At 38.2% G+C, this 21,836-nt stretch overlaps 1 protein-coding gene and 1 long non-coding RNA gene across 3 annotated transcripts in view; one reads left to right on the forward strand and one right to left on the reverse strand.

The window, feature by feature from the left end:
* The window catches only part of Morf4l2 (mortality factor 4 like 2), a 12,239-nt gene extending 6,500 nt beyond the window's left edge, over positions 1-5,739 (reverse strand). For both annotated transcript variants that reach the window (XM_010618765.3, XM_010618764.3), the window contains exons 1-2: positions 5,639-5,739; positions 4,253-4,342 (exon numbers count right to left, since the gene is read on the reverse strand). The gene's annotated coding sequence lies outside the window, so the exon portion shown is untranslated. The remainder of the gene's footprint in view (positions 1-4,252; positions 4,343-5,638) is intronic.
* A 271-nt stretch (positions 5,740-6,010) lies between these two features.
* LOC104858519 overlaps positions 6,011-21,836 on the forward strand; it is a 77,917-nt gene continuing 62,091 nt past the window's right edge. The window contains exons 1-3 of the long non-coding RNA XR_004515803.1: positions 6,011-6,345; positions 11,042-11,228; positions 20,803-20,914. This is a non-coding gene — a long non-coding RNA (uncharacterized LOC104858519). The remainder of the gene's footprint in view (positions 6,346-11,041; positions 11,229-20,802; positions 20,915-21,836) is intronic.

Here is a 21,836-nt window from a genome sequence, read left to right on the forward strand (position 1 = left end):
TTTTTTTTTTTTTTTTTTTTTTTTTTTTTTTTTTTTTTTTTTGGTACCGGGAATTCAACTCGAGACCTTGAGCTTGAAAGGCAGGTGGCAAAACCACCGAGCAAAATCCCCAGCCCAGCTCTTAGTATTTCTAAATTTCTTCTCAAAGTTGCAATAATTAAGAATCTTACAAGTAATGAGTAAAATGTTGACCACACCCTACACTTTGATAATCTTAATTTTTAAATTTGTGAATTCGCTCAGGAAGTGTATTTAATTGTTCGCACTACTTATTGGAGGGCACTCTATTGGGGATTAAATCCCCACTTTGCATATGCTAGTTAAGTGCTCTACCATTGATAAGTACTCTACATCCCCGGTCTTCAGTTATATTAGCAATGTCTTAACATTTAAAAATATGTCTAGTGTTCATTGATACTGTTCTTTGAAATTGTTCTCAGTGAGTTTAAGTTTTTTAGATAATTCTGGTAAATATTTTCCCCTAGGGTGCTCTTTTAGTGTCTTGTGGTCAGATTTTTAGTTTTATGTAAGACACATGGTTTTCCCTTTCATGCTGAAGCTAAAAAAGTAGAACTGATGAATTTCTTGCAGATTTGTTTTATACCTTATTTTGTTGCTGGGAATTGAGCCCAGGGCCATGCACAGGCTAGGCAAGTGTTCTACCACTGAGTTATATCTTCATTCTCAGAGAATTTAAAAAAAAAATTTGTTAATCTAAAATTTTTAAGACTATGAACTACAGCTATTTATAGTATCTCCCAAGTAATTATATTTTATGGCATTATTTACTTATACCAAGCTATGTAAACATCTGAGCATTCTTTATCATCTCCCACCCTCAATCACAGAAGTAATGTGTATAACTTCAACTCTTACTATACTTTCACATAAAATCTTTCAAACTACATATGCATATGAATTCACATTCATTTACTTTTATAAAATTGAGATCCCTAATGCTTTTCATACATCATGGGCACTTTTACATTTCAATACATACTTAACTTTTTAATATCTACCTCTCATCCTATAATCTCTTATGCACCATAATTTATCCTCGTATGTCCCAAATGTTTATTACAGAAACACTATAATAGATGTCAATAGTTACATTAGAGCATTAGATATCTCTGAAGGACATATTGTGAAAGGAAATATTCAGTCTAAGGATTCGTATATTTACAACTCTGATGAGCTAGAGCCAGATTCACCTTAGAAAGAACTTTTTAACTCCCAGCAAAAACATGGATGTTCATTCTTCCACATCTTCAGCAACACACACTAGGTATTTTTCTGTTGTCGTTATGTGTGTGGTACCTGTGATTGACGCCAGGCCCTTACAGATGCTAGCCAAGCACTCTATCACTGTGCTGTACTCAAAGCCCCAAACACTTTCATGAAAAAAGTTCAGTTATTTTAATATGTGGGAAGATTTTTCACTTGAATTTGTGTGATTCAGGTCATGTATTTTTCCTTATATTTTTGTTCCCTTTTCTACTCAACTGTTTGCTGCTTCTTGATTTCTAATAATTAAATGTTACAGGTTTTTTATATTGAAAATATTTTAAAGTATGTGTATTGGTGCCTTACTATGTATATCGTGTGTGTGTATACGTATTATATGAATGAATGCATATCATAACATCACATACAAATCTGTCAAATATTTTCCTTGACCTTTGGCTTTATGTCATAGAGAAAATGTTTCTAAACCAAAAATTTGAGTGACTTCCTACATTATTTCTTGGTATTTTTACAGTTTTCCCCAAACTTTTAGTAATCTTTTCCTAATATTCATATTGAAAAGGTCATTCTTTCCTCAGTGATTTGAAATGCTACTTTATGTTACAAATTTCCAAAATTCTGTCTTTTAAGGTAGTATTCTTCCCAAAGATCTCTGGTTATTTAATTTTTAAAGGTTTCATTACTGTATCTTTGAGCCATTTGTTCTGCTACAGTGCTATGTCTGTCTTACTCTAGTATCTCATTGGTTTAAGTATGACAGTTTAACCGCAAAAATGTCGGCCTAGAGTGACACTTATAATGGATAATAGGATGTTTGATGCAGTATTATTTGAAGTATCAAAACACTCGAGTCAACCTTAAAGGATACTGATTGTGATTTGGCAAAATAAAATGTAGTATTGTGTCCTATCTTGCTAGTTAAAACAATGTCACTGTGAAAGAAATCAGAATTCTATGAATAGACACAAAGATATTGAAGGCAATCTGTTAAATAAAAACAGTTGCAAAACATAACCTATAGTGACACCATATCTGTACAAAGAAAAACACAAAACATTTTATATACATCCATACACATTTTTAAGACAGATATAAAATTTAGTGATCTAGAAGGAAATAGAGCAAAGTGTAAAGGGTGATTAGGGACAGAAAAATAACAGGGTGGTAAGAAAAGGAAAACTGAAGTTACTGTAGAATATAAACTGCTTACAAGACTGTATGTACATATTATGTGTCTACAAATTTATAAGATACACATATCCTAATTTTTCAGTTAATCACCATTGCATATTGTATACTTTGTGGGTATACCACTCTGACTCGTTTCCCTTCCTTTTTCTAGGCTTTGCCCATCCTTCGAGGTCCAGGTCTTTTTCCTCTTTGAGGCTTTCTCTCTTTCAGGTCATCCCGGTCTGTGCTTTCCCTGAGCTCCAACAGACTAAAATGCATACCTCCCTACCTTTGGCCCTTAATTATTCTCTAAATGACCTCATGTAAATGGATTTTGTGCCTTCTAATTTCTCTTCCACCAGGGAAATGCCTTTCTCTGAAACCCAGCTTTAAGGAGAAAAATAAGAAGCAAAATATAGAGACTCCATGAGAAAACATTGCTATCAAGAGACTGAAAAATTTTCCTTCACCTCTTCATGGCAAACAATAGGCCATTTGGGATTCAGACTCCAAATACTAATCTTTTGTGTTGGCAAATATTTCTCACAAATGACTGAGAAGAACAACTGCAACAGTTTGTTGGAACAAACCTTGAATTGGACATTATCAGTTACATTTATATCAATTTTCTCTTTTGGATCTTGGAGCATTTCTTTTAACAGATTTTTTTTAGTCCGAACAAGGAATCATATAAAAACTATTAGCAGACTGAATATGTTGTGTGTGATCTGCTAGTTAATATTATAGCTCCTAGAAATTTCCTTATAAACATGGTAATAAACTTAAAGCTTTTCTAGATTGTTAGGACAAGCCAAAGTCATACAGAATTCAGTTCTAGTAGTAACTGCTGCTTCTGGAAAATGAGGAGAGAAACCAACAGTATTAATGTTTTTACAATTCCAAAAAGAAGTACAAGTGTACATACAGAATCCACCAAAAATGTATACACACTTCAGGAAAAGAAAATTAGCAAGATGTTTTTCCAACAGATGGTGCTACTCTGGTATGTGGGACCCTTGAGGATGTTGCATACTGTGGAAAACACACTACACTCCTGGCCCTTAGAGAAGGAATTCAAAGTGCATGTGCAGCAATCTCAATGACTAAGGTTACCCAAGCAGCAGTTTGTGATACTAATAAATGTTTGGAAGCTAATGGCCACCACTGTGAGCACCTCTTATAAATGTAGAGGTCAAAGGTAACTTGTATCAATCTCATGATGTCTCAGTAAATTTAATATTAAAATATTTATACAAGTTTTTTTCCTGAAGTGTGTATACTTTTCTTGGCAGACTCTATATAAAACAGAATGTGCCAGGATGAATAGAGCCTTAATTATTAAAGCAAACAATTATGTGCTAGACACTTTCCAGTGTACTTTAAATGTAACCCCTTCAATGAACCTATAAAGGAACTACTATTACTATCAATTCTATTTTAGAAAGAAGGAAACTTACATAGAAAGTAAGTGTCATGCCTAGGATCCTATAGTAAGTGGCAGAACTAGGATTTAAATTTAGCACATCAGTGTTTGCCCTCAATCACCAAACTATGCTGCATATGGAATGTCCTAAAGGAAAACAAACATAATATTGAGATTTGTGGTACTACTATAGAGTACCAATTTCAGTATTATTTATTAAGGGTTGTAAGATTACACAGCCCTCTGTTGTTTATTCATTTTCTATACTGGAAGCAGCAATGCATTTAGCTCCATCTTTCCCTTCTCAGAATTTAAAGTACTTTCCCAGATAGGGGCTTATTAATCTTTAAGCTAGAAAGCTTATATGGTATTATCTCATTTGAGAAATAAGGCCTAGAGGAGGAAGGTACTTACCCAAGATTCTGTAATCAAGGATGGTTCTGCAATCAGGATCAGATCTCCTGATCCTTACTGTATGGCAAACTTAGCTTTTCTGATGGTGTCCTAGAAGGTCAAGCAAAAGGACAGAAAAGAACATAAAAAGATATGAAATAATGGTGTTCTTCTCCATCAGTCAATGCAATTTTATTATACACAAAGGATGCCAGGGCTGATAAATAATAATATACAAGTGTCATTTTTTTCTTGTGGATATAGTTTCAAATTCACTTTATTGTACATTTATCTAATTTTTGAAAAAGATACTTCTATTATGGATAATTTCAAATGGATAAAAATGTAGAGGGAATAGTATTACAAACCCAGTGGAATCCATCAACCAGCTTCAACAATTACCAACTGAAGGCCATCTTGTTTCATCTGTAACCCCCCCCACTGCTCCCCCCCCCCCGATTTTTTTAAGCTCACCAAATAGCCGACTTCTATATTATGGAAAATTTCTAACATATACTAAAGAAAACAGATGACTATAAGGAACCTCATCTGCCTATCATTCAGCATAAACCGTGATTAATTTAAGGGCCCTAATTTTATTTTATTTATATCCCTCATTTCTCCCTACCGCTAAAATTATTTTGAAGCAAATCCTAGTCAGCGTATTTTGAAGTCAACCCCAGGAATTATTCAATCTATAAGCATTTAATATAGTTCCACAAATAAAAGGCAATTTGAAGACATAATCACAATATGACTGCAACGTCTAAAAATGACATCAAATCCTTAAATATCATCAAATATCGAATCCGCGCTCAAATTTTCCTGATGAACCTTAGATTTTTAGTTGCCCTGTTCGCATCAGGATCCAAACAAGGCCTACTCATCGCATGTGGTTCATCTCCAGCTCGCTCTCCATCCCCCCCCCCTTTTAACTTTTCAGTACGGGGAAATTCCAATCCCCGCTATTTTGAGGTGATTTTCAGGTAATAAATTATTTCACCGGTCAAGGTTAACATTTTTATCCTTAATTTCTTCTAGGGATGTTGCTATACAGAAAAGGCACTATAATGAGCGCATTTACGCAATTTATAATTTTTCTCATTTTGTTATGAGAACATTTACCCCCATTAACAATAGCTAATATCTGTAGAAGCCCGGCTTCATATTAAGTGCCTTATACGCACTATTATACAGTACACGTCTCTGAGGTAAATACTATTATCACCATTTTACAAACATGGAAACCGAGACACAGAAAGAACACAGCCTTGCCCAAGCTGGGCGTTGGCGAGCAGGAGCACAAATCCAGCTCTGGCCGACTATAAAGCCACGAATGAGCCCAATCTATACACACGACGAAAAGAGGAAATCATCGACCCTTTCTCCCCACCCCCACCCCGAAACCTGAAACGAGAATCCAGCTCTTTCCAGTAGGACGTGTGATCACTGCCGTCCCTCCAACCGCCATAGTGAAGCCAGGTTTCTCTGGCAACTGATATCCATAGGCAGACACGTCACCCTGGAGGCGGGCTTAAACACTTCAGCCAATCAGAATCGTCTTCTATGAGTTTTAGAATGTTCTATAATCAGATGATTGGATCAGTACTCCCACGTCAGCAGTGACACTTCGCCGCAGTAAAGGCGGGTGCTAGCAACCTGCTTCTTCATGGTTAAGGTCCACAACAAACCAATCACCTTCCGTCTTTGCTGCGGATTCTGGCCAATGACGTTTGTCCTCTTAGGTTCTTAGCCCGTCCTCCCAAAGCGCGACAGCCGTTGGGTCATAAGTCTATAGGGCAGAGTGTTTCACGTGGCCTCTTTTTACGACCTAGAGTTCCCCTGACCAGAGGGACTTTTTTCTCTCTTTCTCTCTCTCTCTCTCCTCTCTCGCTTCTGCAGGGAGGGATTATGGGTTTGTAGGTTCCTCCCCATGAGAAAGGAAGTGTCTACGTGGCCTGCTGAAATAGGATAGGCGGAAATGAGCTAAGGTTCCCGCGAGTGGTGAAGCGCGAGGTCAACTCTAAGGCCACGCCCCCGAGGCTGTTGCGCAACTTTCGGAGAAGGACGAAAAAGGCTCGCTGGAGGTTTCGATGTTTGTGCGAGTGGGGGTGGTGAGTGTCGCGGGCGAATGGCGTTAGGGCCAGGATGTACTTGGGCGGCCAAGCTCGCGCAGCCATGGGATTGGAGTGTAAACGCGCACCACCCGTGGCGCCGGAGGTAGTGGGTGTGCGCAGGCGTGCGCTCCTGGCTTTAGGGTGTATGAGGGTGTGCGCGCGCACGAGAGAGCGAGCGTGCCTGTGTGCGCGCGCGCGCAGACCTAAATTGGTTGTTTTCTCTTTTTATGTGTAGTTGAAAACCTTTAACGATAAGGAAAATAAGGCAAAGTGACCGTAACAGAAATAAATGACTTTTGTTAGAAATATTTCGGCCTTTCCTACTGATGTTAAACCCTAAAACTACTTTTTCCCACGTTTTTCTCTGTGCCAAGATCCCGTTCTAAATTGCAGCCTTCCATTGCTTTAAGAGCCTACACTCTCCTCATTCCTACATTAGCAATTCTAAGGGAGCCGTGGCTTTCAGCGTCCTTTTGGAGAAATATTTTCTAATGAGAATCCTGACTTACTCTCCTCTAGGGACTCCCCAGATTTTTGCGCGGACTGACGCTCTCATCTTTCGTCCTGATCTCCAAGCCCCTGCCCTTCTTCAGGCAACTACGCACTTAATTTTCCAGAAAGTTCTGTGGTTGGTTTATACATCTTGAGTTTACCACTAGATGCCGCCAAATTCCAGCAAAGTATTCGCCGGGGTTTTTTTTGTTTGTTTGTTTTGTTTTTTCCCTTCCGGTAACAGGAATAGAACTCAGGACCTTGCGCTTTAGGGGCAGGTGGCCGAGCCTCATCCCCAGCAGCTGTTCTTGTAATTATGACCTTTTGCCCCCCATTTGTTAAATTCTCCAGATAATCTGGGAATCCAGTTGTTTTTGCATTCCTGGGGAAAAATAAAACTGACTTCTGTAAATAACCCTGTTAGGCGGAGGAGTAAAAACAATACAATTCAAATATTCTTGCTATTTACTTCTTGGGGGGGGCGGGGATCGAACTCCGGTTCTTGCAGGCATGGCAACACTGAGCTAAATCCCTGGTATTTCCTTTTCTTAGAAAAAAAAATGTTCTCTAGCATCCCTTTCTTCATTATTCCTTGGATTTTTATAGTCACAGAGTTGACGACCCTAGCTACTGAACTGATGAAGATCTTTTGCACACTTTATTTTGAAATACTCAGAATTCTCCCCAAATAAAATTCAGTACAGACGATTAGTAGCTCAGTAAAGATAACTCAGAGGTTAAAGTTAGATTCTGGTATTGAAAACCAATTTTTTTTTTTTTGTTTTTTGGTACCGGGGATCGAACTCGGGCCCTTGATGTTGCAAGGCAGGCAGCGGAACCACTGAGCCAAATCCGCAGCCCAAAAACTAATTTCTTTCCTTTAAAAAATGTTAACACATATGTATGTATTTGCACCTAATTTTCTGTAGTGTACCGCTAACCTTTATTATGTCTTCAATGTTAGAAACTTAATTATAAATCCTATTTCACTACTTACTAGCTCTGTGATCCTGGGCAAATTTATATTGTGATTCTCACTTTTTCATGCTTACTATATTTTAGATGCTGTTCCATGTGCCGTCACACAGATATTCCTTTTTTTTTCCACAAAAAATTTATTAGATTGGTACTACTATATTAAAATCAGTAGAAATCAGACTTTACAGTTATGAATCATACATAGGTCTATATACAAGGTGAGGAATTTTTAGATTAGTAGCTCTCAAAGTGTTTTCCTAGATAGACCAAAAGCATGGGCACCACCTAGGAAGTTGTCAGAAATTCAGATTCTCAGGTCCCACCTCAAACCTAATCATAAATTCTTGGGTGGGGTTTGGTAATCTGTGTTGCTACAAACTACTCCCTGTGAATCTAATGCATGCTGAAGTTTGAAAACCATTGCTTGAACAGAAATGCAATGTTTTTCTTTGTACATACCACTAGAGGGTGCCACAGAATATAAAGCAAAATCATAAATGATGTATATGTTCTGAGACACCCTGCATCTCATTGGTCTTGTACAGATTAAGAACTGATGTTTAGAGGTGTCAAGCTATTTTTCCAAGTGCACACAACAAGTATGGGAACCAGGATTATTTCTTGCTTGTTCAACCATAAAGGCTTATCTTTTAGAGCCTTAAAATACTGTACATTTATAGATATCCTGTTCTCTGCTTTGGCTAATGTTGTAATATCAAGAAGAGTACAGAAAAGCAAACCAAATAAATGGGAATATGTTGATTTTCATACCCTTCCTCTTTTCCGTTCTATAATACAATATTACATGAGTATTCCCCTTTTTGCTTCTTTATTTTTCATTGCTCTCAACTCTTCAGCTCCCTTTTTCAGTTTATATCTGAATTTATTATTGTGATGGGTGAATCAGAGTGGTGAGGAAACAGACTTGTTGAAAACCTATTATGAAATATACTATATTGCTGTATACCCATTAATCCTAATAAACGTGTATGTTAGGTGATAGTCATTTTATAGATGACAAAAGTGAGTATATAATCTGTAATTATTTTTGTTTGCACATCTGACTTGTAAGTAATAAAGCTTGGATAATTCCTGGTATAGCTGACTCTATTATCCTACTAAACTTTCCAGACCTGTGTTTTGAGTTTGGTAAGCCTTTTACTATTTAAGTGACTTTTTTTTTCCCAGTACTGGGAATCAAACTTAGGTCCTTGCACATGCCAGGCAGGCGTGGAACCACTGAGCTACATCCCTGGCCCTATTTAAGTGACTTAACAATTTCTCTAACTTTCCCAGGCCTCAGTGTTCCCATATATTGTATTAAGTGGAAAGAGGTATTTATGCTTTACAATTTAGAGGCACACTAATACAGTATCCACTAGCACATGTAGCTTTTAAATTTTAATTGAAATTAAGTAAATTTTTTAAAAATTCAGTTCTCACAAGGACTCTAGTTCGATCCCCGGTACCAAAAAAAAAAAAAGAAAAAGAAAAAGAAAAAAAAATTCAGTTCTTAGTGGTACCAGCCACATTTCAAGGGCTTAGCAGCTATAGTACTTATGGCTAACAGCTACTCCAGTAATACAGATAAAAACATTCTCACCATCACAGAAAAATCCTACTAGATAGTGCTTATTGAGAGATCATAAGGTGTGTAAAAGGGCATAGTATACTGCGTGTCTCATAGTAGATTCCCAAGAATAGTGATTTCCTTTGCTGTTTCATTTCAGCATCAGAACTATGAGTATTCTGTTTTAATGATGGAATTAGGAGAGAGGAGTAACTAACCCAAGGTGCTATAACAAGGAATCCACATCTCCTGACTGTTACTCCAATATTCTCTCTAGTAAAACCCATTCTTATGCTTTACTGAGATTTTAAGGCTAAGGGCACGAATACTGTCAATTAGTTTTGGATTCAGAGTGGTAGGAGAACAAGACATAGGAACTGAGCACTTCCTATGTGCCAGGCAGCAAAGTGCTTAGGTTTTAAAGTCTGGTACCTCTCTAAATCTTCACAGAAGTGCAGAGAAATTAACACAAAGTTGCTCAGCAAGTAAACAGCAGAGCAAGGATTCAGACTTCTCTCTGACTTTAATGCCCAGCCCCTTTCCTCTTATGTCTTGCTATCCGTTCAATATGAATCGCTGTGAATATCCCCTGCCATCTATGCTTACTAGTGGAATAAGACTTCAGCAGATTCCTGACTTACAGTGAGTTCTCTGAAAATGTGAGGTACTCTTTAGAATTTATACCCAAAGCATTGTCTTTACAATCTGTTTCAGTTGGAAGGGAAAAATAGTTTAGGTTTGTTTGGTTTCAAGGCACAAGGCCAAATAGAAACTACGGCCCCAACCTTCACAGGACACCTAGTGGCTCCAGGAACCTTATGTTGATTTGCAAGGCAACCATTAACTTACACAGTGCGATAGTGTTGATTAGAAACACATGGCACCTAGGGGCGGACAAATTGTTGAGAAGTGTCCACTCCAGTGGAACAATGAGTAAAGTGTTTTTTCCCCCTCCGTGGCTTCTATAATCTCACCAGGGCAATTGGAAAATAAATTTCAGCCCATACGTGTGCTCTCTCAGTTGAGTACTATTCTGTAGGACACAACTAGCCTGACACTGTTTGCTGGCCTTGTCTTACTTTGTGGCTAAGAGAGCTATCCTAAGTCTAGAATGTATTACTTAGACTGTTCTGGAGAGTGTAGAGAGACATTAGTGTCCTCTCATGGCTTTTGGGTAGTGGTTGAAAATTGGCCTATTGTAAGGTATATCTGATATTTTAAAAATGTGTTTCTGACTGGCAAATTGGATTTTTATAAGATAGTGTTTGCTTAATGTGTTAAAAATCCTAACATTTCAAGGCTAAGAAAAATGGTATTTCTGTATTGAGGGTATCTTACTGAGTGTTCATACATGCTTCACTTCATAGGAATTTCATAAAACCAGTCCAGAAAGTTAGTATAGATCAATCTAGCTTGCTAATATGTAATAGACAGCAAAAATTGGAAAAGATCATGAAAAAGTTTTATCTTTTTAGGAGTATCTATTCTCTTCTTGATAATTAACCCCTGCCCCATGACTGACCCATCATTTGATATAAACAGGTTTTTTCCAAGTGTCTGAAAACATTGAAAAACTGAACCTAATTAATGAAGTCCTTGGGTGACACTGGAATGCCAGATTTAAGCATTTTCTTTTATTTTCCCCTTTCTAAGTCGATAGTTTAGCATACAGTTTGCCAGATTCGTGGTTTTGTGAATGACACATTTCACTTGGAATCATCATATAAAGTTCTCCATGTTCTACATCAATGAAGCGATGACAACTGATTTCCACCTGTGTTTGCTGATGCCTATAATCTAAGCTTTACCTCAAGAAGATGCTTTGAGCCTTTTCCAAGAGGTAAGTTCATTTATGCTTATAATTTCTACCTGTGGCCCCAGTTCACTGAAGATGATAAAAACTATGGCTTCTGAAAATGTAAGCTGTCTTATTACTTTTAAAAAGGACAACAGTAATACTTGAATTTCTATGTCTAAATTATTAAAGCATAATGATGGGCATATAGGGGTTCATTATACTATTTTTTTCTACAGTGTGTATCTTTGAATGTTTCTATAGCAAAATAACTTTAAAAGTAGAAGAAAATTTAAACAATTGCTTTATAAATCCTGGGGCAAAGAATATCCCTGGGTTTCTCTTAATACTTAATACTCTTAGAAGAGTACTTATTAGCCAAGGGGTTGGGTGAAATATAGCCATTCGGTAAAGATGGACCATGTGGAAAATTTGGGAAGTGAGGAGTTTAGATGTTTAAAGCATCATTGGCAGAAATTCTGTGAAGATTTCCCAGAGGGGGAATCTCCTCCTGCCTGTAGTCGCCCTTCATTGGAACCCATAGGAAACACCACTGTAATGAGCTACTGTTAGTGAAAGAAGTGTCTCCTATCCCTTGGGCATTTAGGACTGTAGAGATGTTGAAAACCATAGAAAGGCCTCGGTTAATGGATGAAAACCATGTTAGTGAGCAAGCAGAAAAGCACAAGCAAAGGGAATCTGGAGATAAGAGACAGAACTAGGACTATAAAGGAGCTTCATATATACCCCTCACCAGGGAACAGAATACATGACAGAGGCCCTCACTCAAGACCTTCTGAATATTCTTTTCATTTTTTAGACAGGGTCTTGCTGTATAATTCATGCTGACCTTGAACTCGCCGTATAGCTTAGGTGGGCCTCAAACTTGTGGCGATTCTCCTGCCTCAGCCTCCTGAGTGCTGGGATTACAGGAGTGTACCACCACATGCCCCATCTGCTATGTCAGTTTTAAAACAGTGGGAAAGCCATCTGAAAAACAAAAGCCATGTATGTGTGTACACATGCACACACACACACACACACACATTTAAAGACATGGAACTTGACCGTTCAGTTTGCAAAGACAGGTCACAAAGTACACATTGAAATTACGTGGGATTTTTTTTTTGCTACTTTGTTTTTAATGTTTTTATTATGTGACTAAGTAAATGAGGGCTATTTGTATATTGCCAAGAGTAAGCAGATATGGTTGGAGATGGGGACACTGTTCAGAGGATGGGGACCTCAGAGAACATGTTCTTTCAAGGCTCTGAGTTTGAGACAAAATGGTTCAAAATTGAGGACAGAGAAAGAGAGCAAGAATAGTTCCTAAAAGGTACAAAGCTGAGATTCACCCAGCTGCTCCCAGGCCAGAGTTGTGGATGGGATGTCAGTGGGACCCAGGCGGGTACAGCCAGCTTTCAATAGAGCTGGTCTGTGAAAGCTGGCTGAGAGGACAGAGGATGATTGAGGTTTGCTCCAGAGTGGGGCTGTCAGCTGTGCGCACCACCTCACCAGGCTCACAGCTGTAAACAAAAGTCCTGGCCCTTCATGGCACTGCGGAGCAGTCCAGGCTGGTGTAAGTCTCTGAGGACAGCTAGACCATTTTCTCATCCTGGATGACAATCAGGAGACAGAAGAAACAATAGAAGGTGGTGGTGGTGAGGGACAGAATTGCAAGGGGTGAGAAGGAATGACCAACCAGTAGGAAGAAGTTGTCAATTTCAGATCTTAGCTCTTTGGATACAGGTAATCAATATCTTGTGATAGCAGACCACCTTCCTTGTGTCAGATTCACAGGTAATAGTGAGTTACTAGAGGAGGACTTCATAGCCTCTAGTGCAGTGATGACGAACCTCTCAGAGCTTTTAATAGCAAACAACATGCATACCATATGTTCACCACCACTGCTCAAATGCATCCTTCATTCTTTGGCTAGGAAGAAAAGGTACCAGGCATTCCAGGTGAGGACTAAATTATTAGGAAAAATGAAGCCAGCTTTGGCTAAGGCAGAAGATTAGTTACCAGAGACTATCTCTACTTCACATAGCCTCATAGTCCTCACTATGACTAACCCAGACTCAAATCTCCCTTTAAATGTCACTTACTTAGGGAGGCCTTCTCTGGTCTCTAGGATCAAGTTAAGGGCCTTGCTTTATGCTCTCATAACACCCACTACTTTCCCCTTTCCAAAACACCACCTCTTTCTCCTGATGATCAATTTTTTTCTCTATACAATTTGTTCTCCACAATGCAGTTAGATTTTTTTTTTTGCAAAATGCAGATCTTTTCCTTTGAAACTTTCTTACCCCTCGTGCCTTCCTGTCTGCCTTGTTGGTCTTTCTGTTCCTTTTCCTGTTTTTTTTTTCTTCAGGTTAACTCTCCCTAACTCAGGGAAGCTTTCCAGTGACATCCTCTTTGCTAACTTTTACTAGAACTATGTTGGGTCTTTCTCTTACATATTTCATAATATTTGCATGTTTTTCCATTTTCCTGTTCTCCAACAACTTAGTTCCAGTTTGTCTACCCCTCCAGAATATAAGCCCTCTGAGGGCAGGAGGTGTTTTTTTCTTACTGTGTTTCTCCTGTATTTGGTAGTGTCTGGCATTTTGTGGTAGAAACTGTAAAAAAAAAAGTTGTGAATGAATCCAAAGGCGATAAGGTGATATTGGTAGGTGAAAGCGAGCCTCAAAAGATTGATCTTAAACTTACGTGCAAATAGAAACCTTTAAAAGTTTTCAATTGTGTGAGGAAGAAATCATGAGAGAACATTGACTTTAAAAAAAAATTCTTTTTTGGAGGTTCTGGGGATCAAACCCAGGACCTTATACATGCTAGGCAAGTGCTGCCCCACTTGCCACCCAGAGAACATTGGCTTCTAAAAAAATAAAACAAAACAAAATAAAAACAATCAAAACACCGAAAACACTAACCTCAGCTTACCTCAAACTCTTTTCTCCCAATTATCACATCCATTCCCTCACTGTTCCTCCACCAAAAAGCACAAAAAAATCTTAACGTATTGGTCCTCCTAACCTGAGAAATTTGGCAGTATAGTCAAATATATTTACTTCCGCATGTGCAGTTGTTCATTCAGCCAGTGTTTATTGCCCATCTCCATTGTTCCAAGAACAGTACTTCTTCCTGCTTTAATGCTGCTCACCATTGAGTGAACCTTTTGTATTGATCACTCATTTGATAGCTTCAAATTTCTGATGAAAGACTTTACCTTACATTGATTCATAAGAGAGAATTTTCTGGGTATTAGAGCCTTTAAAGAACCTCAGTTTCAGGAGTAGAACCTCTGTAAAACTGGTGCTTCAGTCAGACTCAAGCAATGGATACTTATGCCAATCTCACCAGACTTTTTCCTCTTCCATGTAGAGGTTAAATGGCCGGGTAGAGAATATGTGGAAGGGCTTCAGGGAGTTAATATCCCTTAACCTTATTGGACTGATATTAGTAATGCAAATAGGCCACCAAGGTGTACCTCTTATGTAAAGCAGGGTAGAGAAACTAAAGGAAAGACAGGAAGTGGAATTGGATTTCTCAGTAAAATAGAGCAGCTACCCTATATCCCAAGGAGGGTTGAAACTAGAATGTAGCTCCAGGAAATCTTCCAAAGAAAGTAGTCCTCATTCTAGGGTACATGTTAGTGCCAGGGGATCGATTTCTTTTCAACTTTGATTAAGTTTCAGGTGGCTAGGAAACTAGCAAAGTAAGACTCCAGGCAGTGCACACGTACCCCTCACACATCTCTTACTTCCTTGCTTCAAGAAAGGGTAAAGTGAAGAAATGGATACTATTTTGTACCTTCATTAGTAACTGCATATCTGTTGGTTGAAGAATAACATCAGACATGGTATTTGTGATGCTTTGAAGGCATATTTCATTAGCTTTGAACGTCTCTCTCTCTCCCTTGAATCCTTTATCCTGAACATGACTCAACCATGAGAATATTAGGAAGGGGAACTATATAAGTAGCATATAGAAAAAATGAGACTGATTTCTGTGATTCATTGTTTTCTGTTTGGTGGCTTTAGATGCAGAGGTTTCATAAACCTAAAATTTGAAATCCTAATGACATGGGACAGGAAAGGTTAATTTCAAAATAAATTGAGTTGATCAAAACAAAACAAGACCAAAGCCGAAAATCAATGAAGAACATTTTATAGCATGATAATGATATATTAAGGAGAAACTATATTGTCTCTTTCCTTAAAGGACTGCCTTGAAGCTTAGGCCAACCAAATGATTATAACAGTTTATGTTTATACTGTGAAAGGCTAAAATAAGTATAAATCTGAGGAATTCATAAATTCATAATGAAATTTTGGTAAAGGAGACCCTGCATTTCTAGAATTGGAACTAAGCATGGCCTTTTTATATCTGTAGTATTATCCTGTTGCCAAGATTTGTGTAATTCCCTTTTCTATGGGAACTGTAGACACCTCATAAGGGTGTCAATCAAGTGATGAGCAAGGCAGAGGTTGAGGACTGAATGGTTGTCACAGGAAGAATTTCTTCTGATGCAAATTACCTTACCCATGCATCTGTTGTAATCCGTGAGCCAGAGTAGTCCCAAGTAAAGCTCTGTGGCTAATACATGATGGTAGACTCAAATATTCTACTTTCTATTCTTTCACAGTTTCAACTAATTTGATAAAAGAAGTTAAGTTCTGGGCTTTGCCTCATCAAACCTTCAATATCCCTGTGTTGTCTGAAGAGACAGGATTAAATGATCTGAGGCAGGCCCTTCCAGTTCTGTTGGGCCAGTTTTTAGAATTCTAAGATATTTTGATCTGTTGAGCCAGTTGTCTTTTGGGAAATCTTACAAGATAATAGTTTTCTAGTAAAGCTAACTGTTTTTGTTTCTCTATGTGGGAAGAGTGGTGAGTATTACATATAGTCAAGATAGTAAGTGTGTTATTATGTCCATAGTCCCAAGCATTTTGCTCTTCTGATAGTCAGGGCTATCTTTATAACCTGGAATTTGCTTCTGTCACTTAACCTCTCTGAGCCTCATTTCCTTACTTCTTACATGAATATGTGCTTGACTTACCTCAAAGATTGCTTTGAGGATGGCATGGCAATTAAATACTTTGCAAAAAAAAAAAAGTGCAAGGTCACCTGGATAGTATGGTCGTTCATGACACAACCCTTTCCAAAGGAAGTATAGTTGATGCGAACTAGCACTGCAACTAGGTGGTCAAAAATTTTTTTTGAAGAGCTGTAGTGCTCATTACTTTAAAAATTACGTGGCAAACACTAATTTATTTCATGCTGTGGGTGTGATATACAAGATAAATACATTATAAACCCTGGCCTCAAACTAGTATTTATGCTCATGTTCAAAACTCATATGTAGTATATGTGTGTGTCCAGAAGACAACTACAGTATACCTCTGTTTATAAACTTAATTTGCTTTACAATTTTGGGGAAGATGGCTGCATTTGTGCTCAGGAGGGGAAGATGTCCATTGTCATGTATGTAACCTCATGCAGAATTTGTGAATGGAAGCAAATTTGCTGAATACTTTTGTTTACAAACCGAATTATTTGCGAACAGAAGTATTCCTGAACTCGGGCATATCTGTATAATCATGCAAGTGTATAGATTATGAGATATAATTAATACATGTGCTGAATGTTTAAATTTTTTAAAAATTATTACAGTAAGGACACATTGCCATTAATCTCCCTCCGTATATTCCCTTCACTTACAGTACACTTATCCCGTCATTCTTGTCACTTTCTAAAGCAGTTCTGAAAGTCTTCCTCAATGTCATTGCACGGTATGATCAAAACTATGATGAATGCTGCTGCTGAGTGCCATACAATGGATAAGCAGGCTTATAAAAGTATTACAATGTGTGCTCATCCACCTTATTCACTGGATCTGGCACCAGGTGACTTCTGGCTCTTCCCCAGTGCCAAAATGACAATGAAAGGTAAAGGTTTGGATTGATTCAGGATGTTGAGGCAGCCACAGTGTCCAAAGAAGACTTCTAGAACTACTTGAGAAAGTGGCAAGAATGATGGGATAAGTGTGTACAAAACTAGGGGGAGTGTTTTGAGTGGTAATGTGTCTCTGAATGTAATAAAAAATTAAACATTCCCCTTATATTTCAGCCACACTTCATATGTATAGAATATCATTGGATAGCCTAAATCTGTCTGAATGTTGGAGGGGCAGGGGTTTGAGAATGCTTCATAGAAGACACGATGTCTAGCTAGTCTTGACAGATAAGTATAAGTACCTCTGGTGGAAGAGGTCAGTGGAAGAATTTAAAGGCTAGGGAACAGCTATCACAAAAACAGAAGGCATTAGACAGAATCAGTTTCTGAGTTCAGGATCCTGTGGGTGGAATAGCATGCAAAGTGCAGGATTCATTTAAGGAAGTGAAGGGGATATGAGAGAAGAGGGTGGAGGCACTGGCAGAGGCCAAAGAAGAAGATCCCTTGGAGGCCAATTTAAGATACTTGAACTGTTCCTTGAGACATGGGAGGGGGCCACTGAAATGTCAAAAACAAGGAAGTGTCAAAAACGTACTGTATTATAGCAGTCTATTTATGATCAAATTGATACTAGTGTGGAGGGTAGGAAACCATACTGGAATCAGTGGTTGAACAAAGATGAAGTCAGGAAGGATAGGGAAAGAGGAAGTGATTTCATAAATATTTCGAAAGTGTACTCAACAGGAGTTGGTGATTGATTTTGTCTGAGGTCTGTGGAAGAAGTTGTCAAGGATGACTCCCAGGTGTCTGCTTAGATGACTATGTGTGTAGAAGTACCGCGCATCAAGGTTTGAAAGATTGTAAGATGAAGTGGGAAAGAAAGTTTGAAGGATTTTATGTGCTGTTTGGCTCTGAACTTGTTGAGTGGATGGAGCCAGTAATTTGAGAATCACCAGCATGCAGTATCCCAGCCATAGAAATAGTTGAGAACAGCCAAGCAGAAGATATACAGTGAGAAGCAATGAAGTCCAGAGATAAAATCCTGGAGAATAAGAAATGGTCAGAGGGACAAGAGAAGAAATTAGAGAATGAAAATCAGGAGAGAAGAGAATTTTAAAGTAGCTATGATGGCTTAACATGTTATGAGAAATTATGAGAGATAAGGACAGAAGAGCATTGATAACATAGCAATTAAGAACATACTGTGAGAAAAATGGAAAAAGCACTTGGAGAGTGGGTATGGGGAAGAAAGATTATAGACTGCAGTGTGTTAAGGAGTAAATAGTTAAGGATGTAGAAATGGCCATATCTTTTAAGAAACTTGGTGGTAAACAGAAGAAGGGCTGTAGGTCAGTGTCTAGAGAGAAATTCAAGGTCAAATGGAGTTTTTATTTTTCATTTTGGATAAAAAGAGGTTCAGAGAAATTAATCAGTTTTCCATGGTGATATAGTTTTTATGTTACACGATGGTAAAAATAATTCAGTGCCAGTGACAAGGATTAAAATGTACGAGGAGTGAATCTAGCATGAACTTTTGAGTATGGCCTCAGCAAACTGACTCACAAAGTGCAAATTTGAAGTTCCAAAGAAGACCCTGTGATAGAAATTTGACAGGTGTAGAAGAGAAATTATGATGATGTAGTTTGCTTGTGCAATAACTAATTTGAGTACTAACTATGTTCAGGGTTCTGAGTTAGGCACTTTACCAGCATTATCTAATTTATTTCCCACAGCAGCCCTTTGAGGTAGATTCTGTTATTACTTTCATTAAACAGATGTGAAAACTAAAGCACACAAGAGTTTAGTAATTTGCTCAAGGCTGGAAGGTTATTGCATGCTGGATCTTTGAGGCTTTAAATGGCCCTTTAAGGAGGAAACTTAGGCTGAGGGAAGTGAAGTAATTTTTCCAAGAACCTATGTCCCATAAGTGCTGGAATTGTGATTCAAACCCAGGCTCTGTTTGGTGCCAAAGCTACCACATTGTCTTAATCAACACAGTCATGAATGGAAGCTATAAAATAATATGTCTATTTCTCTAGATCCAGCTCTCTAAGGCAACATGCTTCCCTAATGTAGGTGCTGGTAAGCACCTTATTCTACAGAATTGATACTGAAAGCTTATACTTCTGTTATAGTGTACCACATGCATGGGATTTGTAGACAGCTTCATAGTGAAAAGCAGAAGCTGCAAAAAACAAGGCTACCCAGGAGAGCCGACGATAGTTGAATTCTCATGATATCTTCAGGTGGCTCCTTCACGGCACTTTGTCATTCTTCCATGGAGAGAATATTGAGGGTACAATGGCTCAGATACCCTTCTTCCTCCTGCATAAAGTTTGCTAACAAACTGTTCTGATGCCATCAGCCCACATTGGTAGAATATAAATATTATTCGAATTGTGAAGTGTGTTATAGCAAAGAGTGACAGGCTAGGAAGAGCAGCTTACTTGCTGTCCCTTCAGAGAGGGCTTTTCTAGCAGGAACAGCATAAAGAGCAGCGGTGGATTACAGATGGTTGTACTGCTAAAATCCTAAAATCCCCACTATTGTGCCTACTTGTCACTACCAGTTTTCATCTGGTGATTGGTTTTCGAAATAAGATTGATACTAGTCTTCATATGTGGATTATTATTGTTTCATTCATTCAGTGATGCAATTTACAAGGTTTTTCTGTCTTCTTAACTTCATTTCTGTTACACCAAGGATGTGCTCTGCATGTGTGTGTGTATGTGTGTGTGTGTGTGTGTGTGTGTGTGTGTAAATTCTGTGGTTTTATAAACTCCCAGAAATGTTTTTCTGCAATAAATAAACTAATGTAAAAAAAATGAACAGAAATGTGGTATATGATAAAGCAATTGCTAGGTCATGCTTTTATTCTATATACATATATTGATACCAGAAGCCATGTAGGCTAACAAGTTGTGTGAAATGCAGTATCTTCCCCCAAAGAGGTTATTCTGTGTTTCTTCTATTGAACTAATGATAGTACTACTTATACTACTTGGCTTCCTAATTCCCAAATGGTTCCCATGATTTATTGATTCGGTGACATTAACAAAACAGTCTAATGAGATCATTAATCCCAACATAGGTCAAACTTAAGATTTTGGTAGCTAGAAATGATGAAATATAAATAAGAAATCCAATACTGATAATAAATTAAGAGTAGGGAGAGGCAAATGAGGGCATATATAAAGATTCTCAGATTCTAGACAAAGTTGAGATATTACCATTGCTCCGTGAAGAGAAAAAATAACTTTAAATCAACTTAACATTTTAAATAGAAGAGTACTTGTTCTTTGGTGATAGGTAAGGAAATGCTTATGGGAAAAAGTTAAAGGAATAAATTTCATTCACCACTCTTCTTCCACAGAGAAAGATTTTTTGGCTTTGCCTATAAATTCTGGGAGGAAGAGGCTCTAGAGGTGTATTAAGGGGAAAGAGGAAGACAGAACACTGGTTTTCCAGAGAGCAGAGCAAGCTCAAAGAAGATGGAGGTGCTGGTAGCCTTAACAACTGAAGATGTAAAGCACTTTCTATGGAAAAACATCTATAAACTATGTAACTCATTAAATATTAATAAATTAATGAAAACACTTGTAACACTTTAGGGAGATTTTGCCCATTTAAAATGCTGTTTTAAATCTTAAAATCATTTCAGATATGATTCATCAGGAAATAATGTGGATCTCTTGATGAGTGAGTACGACAAGAATGATGATAAATGGAATGATCTCCAAAAAGCCTCATATCACTTCTTGGAATTCACTATGGTAAGAAGGGTATAAGTTTAAGAATTCTGTGATTGAGTATGTTGCTAGATGTCAGATGTCCTCAGCGAGACCTAGCACTCCTCTTGCCCCTGTATGTATGTGAAAAGGGTAAGGAAAATGAAAAACATTTATACCTGATTCCTTTTTTTTTCTCATTTATACCTGATTCTGACACTATGTATCACCCTTCTCTACCTAGGGGCTCCAATGGGAGGGATAGTACCTTTCACCTGGCATTGCCTCTGAGTAGTTTTGTGAGTTCCTTTGGCTATTATGTTGGTTGGTACTTTGGCTTCTTTGGTTCCCAGCACCAGCTGATGCCCTGATCTGAGTCCCAGTTGGGCAGGCTCTATTGCTCAGTTATGTAGCTGTCTCCAGGGCATTGTTCTTGAGACTTCCAACAGGGCAGATTTGTGCAGTTGGCCCATCTGGACAAGATCTATAACAAGTAGGTCTCTGTGCAGTAAGCTCATCTCCATAGTCCACCCCCCCTACTGCCACCCTCACCCCCCCCCGTTCGGGCTGCAGCAGCCTGACACCCCAGATCCACCATAGAGAGTATCAAAGAGATACTCTCTCCTCCTTTCAAAGGAGTATTGCTAGTGGTCTCTCATTGATTGGCACTACCTGTGCAGAAATGGGAAAGCAGGGGCTCTCTGCCCTTCTCAATTCAATCTCCTTTAAGCCAGTTTTAAAATTTTAATCTTCTTGGCATCAGCATGATAATACCACCATTAAAAATAATTTCTAGACCTTCCCTGAATGCTCTCCTCAAATCCAAGGAAACAAGAGGACTATCTCAGTGAATAAGAAAGAACAGACAAGCTCAATAGGAAAAGGGGGAAAGAAAGCTGAGCTTTTAGTTTGATTACTTTGACCATTGTTCTGTTGACTTTCAATTTGGAACACCCTGAAGTGAGCG

Source organism: Fukomys damarensis, unplaced genomic scaffold (assembly GCF_012274545.1).
Source record: "Fukomys damarensis isolate Sample0158 unplaced genomic scaffold, DMR_v1.0_HiC HiC_scaffold_39, whole genome shotgun sequence".
Classification (NCBI taxonomy): domain Eukaryota; kingdom Metazoa; phylum Chordata; class Mammalia; order Rodentia; family Bathyergidae; genus Fukomys; species Fukomys damarensis.